The sequence below is a fragment of the Triticum dicoccoides genome, chromosome 4B (assembly GCF_002162155.2).
Source record: "Triticum dicoccoides isolate Atlit2015 ecotype Zavitan chromosome 4B, WEW_v2.0, whole genome shotgun sequence".
Classification (NCBI taxonomy): Eukaryota; Viridiplantae; Streptophyta; class Magnoliopsida; order Poales; family Poaceae; genus Triticum; species Triticum dicoccoides.
Genome location: NC_041387.1, coordinates 253,297,458 through 253,304,413, shown reverse-complemented (window position 1 = coordinate 253,304,413; position 6,956 = coordinate 253,297,458). Strand labels below are relative to the sequence as shown.

Here is a 6,956-nt window from a genome sequence, read left to right as displayed (position 1 = left end):
TGCTGGTGGCGTGTGTCATACTCCTGGACGTGAATGCTTGTTCTGGCCCATGTCACCCTACTACTCCTACTACTTATATAGTAGTAGTATCGATGATTCGAGGTGCTGGTTACGTACAGCGAACACATTAACATATGGCCCACCTCACACTATGGCCAAATTTCCTGGAGTCTGTGCTAGGTTAAAAAGTGTTCTTTGTGCGGGTGGGTGGCTGGTCTCAAGTTTAAAACTTGTTGTAATACGTGTACGTAGACGTAGAGATAGTGCAGCAGTTCTGAAAGTTTGAACCCAAACATCAGAATGCAATTTCTACTGGACTCATCCGAGGACCTAGGATGATGGGATTCGGAGCTATAGTAGAACCACCCACTTGGTGCGCAAAGCATGTGAAGCTAGTACAAATAGTGTACTACTATTATTGATTGGCCTCATCCGATAACCTATTGCAATGCACGTACAACTATGTATTTGGAAAATATTTTTTGCCTCGTCGCAGCACTCACTCAGAGAAGCGACTCAAAAGCCATTCATAAATTTAGTAAGTTTATCACAGGCATATCATTTTATTACATACAGAAGGTCATCAACCCACAACGACAATGAGGATACATTATAAATACTAAAGTTTTCATCACACAATAAATAACAAGCAATGAAATGAACTTCAACTCAACCAATCCTCGCGTTGGAAACACTTGCTTTGAACCACAAGTGATTCTCTAAGACGGGCCATCTATTGTCAATCTCGAGACCAACGCAGGAGTGATCATCCAGGCTGAAGCGGCCTACTATATCAGTACCAGGGTAGGGAACCACCCAAATGTCCGAGGTATAGATACAATTGCTTCTCATAAATGGTAGTAACATTTTGTCAACGACAGTTGGATCGCCTTTCACCATCATCGGATAGTTTTGTCCAAGGAAGAGCAAGTTTTCTCCAAGACTATCAATATTGTATCAGGGAGAAGGTGTTGGCGCTAGCACACTAGTATCCATCCTGAATACCATGCAACGAGTGTTGGAATAGGTCTGGAGAGTGCGACCATGGGAGACAACACATGCTCCCTCAGTAGTAACAAACTCAGTGCGCTGTATACAGACAAGAAGAGGTGATCCATCAGAATTAGTTGCTAGGCACCACTAAGTATATAAGTTCTGCTCATCCTCATGCTCGTGATCATCACCATCGTCATCTCCCCCTTGGTTATAAAAATTTTCAAGTATAGGTGGTGGAATGTTCACAGGACCTTGGAAACACAAGAAGAAGGTTAATTAGCAAAGGGAGACTTGCAAACCTGCATGCATGTGGATGAAACAATTATAATTACGGCGGAAGAAAAACGTATCGAAACTACGAGTATCCCATGCAAGAACACAGGACCCTCGTATTGAATTGCATCACAGTACACATCCTTGTATAGAAACTGATTTTTGAGCAATATCCATTGAGTCGAACCACAAAGGATGGCAACAAGCTTGTCGAAGATAACAACAAGTTCATAGTTCTTGTAATTCCAAGAGCGGTTGGGAACTCGATGAATTGCTATCTTCCGTAGAAGACAGTCACCATGATCGTATTTGAACGTGCGTAGAATACCGATGTGCTCAACCTTTGGGAAGTCTGCTGAGATTTTTCAAAGTGGAACTCGGTGACGAGTGTACACATTCACAAGTTCCCACTCGCAGTTGTACCCAATATAAACAACCCAATCTCTATTTGCGCCTGCCCAATCCTTGCCCTCAAGCGATGGCATCTTAACATCATACGTATCATTATCAAGCGGCATCAACTTACACAAGGTGAGGCCTCCGTCGTCCCGCGCCAGTCATCAGGGTCACAGCGAAGAAGATAGGGGAGATCAAACCGCTCCTGGACCCTAGGGTTCCTTTTAATGATGTTATTAGTTGAGTCGAGAATGGTTTTGAACGAACCTGCCATGCTAGCCGAGGTGATGACGTCACACCAATCAATGAGTTCCTCCACCATGTCATCTTTCAGATCGAGGCAAGAATAACGGGGTCGTTTCGGCCCTGTTCTCTCCATGGAGAAGACGATCAAACAATGGCAGAAGGAAGGGTCAATGCAAATGGAGGAGGTAGGAAGAGCGTGCGACAGCAGTTCCAAATCGAGAGGGAAAGGCGAAGAGTCGGTGGACGGTTGCCAGTTTGCCACGGTACACTAAGAGGCGCCCCGGCCTACACGTCTGTTTGGAAATACTAGTAGAAAAGGACTTGCCATCGTCTCACTGACATGTTGGAACAGGACCACATGTCAACGAAACATGGTGCGTAATTTCTCGTGCAAAATGCGATATGGCCGCGTTGGCCCGAGGTGCTGCATTAGTTATCGACCTTTATTTTTTAACATACGATCTGAATGGATAGCTCATGTGGTCATCACACGTCAGCGGATATATAGGTGGGCAGGCAGTTGAGTAGGCGGCAACAATCTGAGTGCTAAAAGAGTTGATCCAATGCTTGGTTTTGTTTGGATTTTCCAACTATGACCATTGGATAGAGTGAATCAATGGCTTACGTTCAAAGTTATTCTCATACTATAGAATTTTTTATTCAGTTGTCGTGCTGCTACCGTCCAATATTCGCTTGTGGTTGTTTCTAGAGTAAAAAAAGGAGGTACTAGTACTTACTGAGGGAAAGGTGAAGTGATTGTTGATTCGCCCGAGCAACTTATTACTGTGGGAATATGAGAGTACCAGTGGATTCAAGGAACAGAGAAATGATGGTTGCTTCGTCCGAGCAACTTACTATGGCGAAGGTGGGGCTCTATGATTTGACTGCTCACTAGTCATTACTACTGCGGCGCAACGACCGGGGTGAATCTTTCCCTGCAGTTGTGTTGTGCACTCAATATTGCTGCATGGCAGGTGAAGCCGATTGAAGGATGTCCAACATGTCGGCGAAACGAAGTTGAATTGTTTCTGGCATTACTATCAATCCTTCAGGATTTGTTTATATGTACGCATAATTTTAATGAAGTTGTATTGTGAAGCTATGAAGTTTTCAACTTTGGTTCCTGCAGGAAAAAAAAAGGTTTCAACTTATGATTCATGTGTCTTGCCTCAAAATTATCTCGTTACAACATTCCATCAAATATAAATGAAACTATCATGGCTACTGTAAAAACCCTTAAAATTAGATAACGATATTTTTGACAGCGCTATGTTACACCAGTGTCAGAAGGCATAGTTAGTTGAATAATTATAATTAACCACAACACTAATATCAAAAATTTATTGCAACAAAAAAGTTAGTATTTAGCCATGTACATTAGTTCTTCTCCAACTCCCTTATAATTTGCAGATTTACAATTAGGCCCTTGTCTCATTCCTTACACACAAAGTATATGGCAACTCGTGTCCAACCATGCACTATACACTTGTCCGTTGTACAACTCACATGATTACATGTGGAGGCTTGCATGCTCATGCAACCAGGCATGTCAGCCACATCTCTCTTTTACCAAACCGACCTAGCACCCTACACTACTATAAATAGCAGCCTCCTCCTTTCACCTTTAACTTCCTCTACTGCACACAACACGCACAAGAGAGAACCAAGCTCTCCCCACCATCCCCATCCACTCTTTTGGTCGGATGCTGAGTTGCCATCAGGTACTATTCAAGTGCCTTGCTTTTGCAGCTTTGTTTGCTTGATCCATCTTCACCTTTGCTTAGAACATGAACACCTGCTCTTTTGGACTCTAGTTACTCTGTAAAAAGAAGAATGATGGTTAGAAAAAGAAAGCACATATATTAGATGAAGACAAATTAGTACATGGTGGTTAAGTGATGCATGTGTACTGTGCATGTCCATCTCTGTCTTGTACTAGATCTATGTATATAATAGACATGTCATGCTGAGAATTAAATCCCAAATATTAACTTGCTAAGATTTACATGTACAGCTAATAGCTCAAGCTTCCTGTGTATGCTACTCATCTTAATGATCCCTTCCTAGTTGTATTGAACACTGTTTGGCTAATGTTTGCCTTGTCTCATTTGCACATGCATCATTCTGAAAAAAAAAAAAACATACTTTGTGCAAATCTTGTACAAATAAATTCCTGACATCCTCTTATTTTCCCTTTCATGATCCCCTTTCTAAGAATGTTTTGAGTGATCAATGTCGATGTTCACTTGACTGTTGTAGGGTGCAGAAATGAGTGCACGCGCACACATAGTAGAAGCAACATTTAGATTTAGTTTGTGGCAGCACCTAACCATCACAAGAAATTAACTTGTCGCTTTTTAATCAAGTCGGTGACAGTAGGAATTCACTGGTTAATTCCTAGTTATGAGCTTAATTAAAAAAGAATCATAGTAGTGCGAGGATAGTGTAGTAGAGCTAAAAATTGAATAAACAATATAGAATAAATCTGGAGACCACGTCCACACCATAGAGTAAAGCTTGATTAATTCCTTGGTCTTGAGATTAACAAGAAGCATGGCAGTAAGGGGAGTCATAGCACAAACACTTGCAGCAGAGGTAAGAACACTGCACAGAGAGAAATTTGGACTGGCACTTACCCTAGTAGCAGTAGACAAAGGCGAGCCGGGCGTCTGTAGCGGCCATGTTGCCAGAGCCGCACCGGTTAAGATGGTCACGCCTGACGGCCATAGTTGCACGCCTCGTGCGTGCAGCTCTGCAGGAGGAGTTTGTAGGTAGGGAGATGCCATTGCTGCTGCGGCCCGTGGTGAACCCATCGGACCCGATGCAGACGGCGCTGGGGTTTGAGGGTGGCGGCGATTTTGGCGGCGGCGGATCAAATAAATGGGGGTATATGGTAGAGGGAGTTGAGGGGATTCTGTGGGTGTCCGCGGTGTCGCCGGAGATGGCCGGAAGTGGCAGATCGAGCCGGCGGCGGCCTGCTCTGTAGTTAGGGAGAGAGAGATGGAGTTGGTTATGTTCGTGGCTGAGCATACCAGTGACAGTGAGAGAGAGGAAGAGAGCTGGGTAAGATGACTAGTTGGAGAAAAAAGAAATGATATTTCTGCCGGGGTTGGGTTCGACCAGCTAAACACATTTTTCCTTTTGAGCTTGCTTGCTTGCTCTTTGTGATGTGCATGTGCGTACTACTTCTTGATGTGTTGTATGCATTTTGCTTCTAATTACACACTAGCATGTATCATTGCCTCTTTAATTAAAATGGATTGCGCCGTATGGAATTGTTTCTTGATGCTTGGATCTTGATTAGGGAAAATATAAACTTCTTTGTGAAATAATTATCAGGAGTCGATCTCAGACCCATAGGACCCCCATCTGGTGGTTTCGAGTTGGTCGGGGCGCTACCCGGCAAGTCGTCATCTCCTTGATCATGTCTTCATAAATGTTTTCCGGGCTATGAGTCATTTCCAAAATTTTGCATAAGAATTAAAAATAAATACTTTTCATAAATAAAATGATATTTGGATCAGGTGGATCCACTGATTTGGCAATTGGACCAGATCAGGTGAAGTATCTGTATTAAGTAGTCGTGACCCGGGCAGGGTTACATTATAACTAAAAATTTGGTGGGTATGGGAGCTCATGTTGGTGAAGACGACCCATGTAGGGTTGGCTTGGATGGCAGACTCCTCTACATAGGGTATCACATTAGGACACAACCAACTGGCGCTTACGTCAAAAGCGGCGCAAACCGTACTGACCATAGGCCTGGAATGGGACGGGCTGAACCGACTACCGATGCCAAGTAGTTGCCTCTGCATGGGTGAGAAGGTGGCTGTAGCCGGGTAGGTACAGTCACCCTAGGGCGGGACCGCCGGTCAGGGGTCTCGGCCCGCGGGCCTATAGTAAGGCAAGGTGGAAAAGCAGAGGTAGTCTACGAGCTGGTTAAAGGTTCTGGTTCCTTGGTCTAGTCGTGCGCACGGGTAGCGCATGGACGACTTGGACCAAGTGATGCTATGGGCAAAGCAGTACACCTCTGATCAGAATAAATGTGATATCACTCCCAGCTTCCGGGTTTGGAAGTGCGTCGTGTGGGTTTTCCTCTAACACAGGATGTAAGATCCCACATCGCTCTGTCGCCAGTAGATTTTATAAATAAAATTTGATTTTCAACAAAATGGGTTAAGGGAAAATAATTTTTTTTACCTACAAAGTATTTTGAGCTAATGGCTCGGTGGTGGTAGCCGTGGCCGATAAAGTTTTTCCTCTTAAAAATACTCATGCATCCACTTTTCCCGGCGACTTGCGGAGTACGTATTTTATACGTACTCAGCTGCACTTATGTTGTTTTTCAGAACAAGGGAGTTATGAGAACTCTAAGGCACTAGAGAATGGTACTTATGATGAGTCTGGTCATCTTGACGACTATGGTTATTCTGAAGTGAAGTATGATCATGAGGATGTTGGCAATCAAGTCTATGAAGAGTAGATGTTCTCCATGGTTGGTCTAGAAGGCTCGCACTAGAAGCGGGTGACGATCTATCATCATGGTCGCTTAGGTTTAGTCGACACTTGAGGTGTCTATGTAATAAAAGTTTGCCTACTCATGGCAGTTGCTCCGTCTTGTACATGATACTGTTTTCCTTAACTGATCCTGGCGCAACTCTGAAGTGACGGCTTCCATTACGCCTGACTCTGTTGGACGTAACAGGGCGTCACAGAAGAGGTGGTATCAGAGCATCGTTAAGGAAAGAGTCATGTACTTAGTTAGAGTCTATTAAGCCTTAGGAAAGACAGGTTCCCTCCTTACCTAAAGAAAATAGAAGTTTCTCAAAAAAATCCATCTCTTGTCATCTCAAGTTCTACGTCTCCTATATATACTCTTTGAAAAAAAGTGACTCAAGTCAAGAGTAGATTAAATAAATTAAACCTCATACTTAGAATTATGCAAGTAAAATGTGTTCAGAATATACGTACTTATTTTGTCCTAGATCAGTACTAAATTCTTAATTTCTTAATGTAGGATGTTGAGTGGTAGATTGTGTCGTACG

General features: G+C 43.3%; 1 long non-coding RNA gene across 1 annotated transcript; it reads right to left on the bottom strand.

Moving 5' to 3' along the window:
- Positions 1-3,288: 3,288 nt before the first annotated feature.
- On the bottom strand, positions 3,289-4,976 carry LOC119295922. Its single transcript, XR_005144502.1, has 2 exons — positions 4,548-4,976; positions 3,289-3,730 (listed from the first exon to the last, which is right to left on the bottom strand). It is a non-coding gene; the product is annotated as an uncharacterized LOC119295922 (long non-coding RNA).
- Between the last annotated feature and the right edge of the window lie 1,980 nt (positions 4,977-6,956).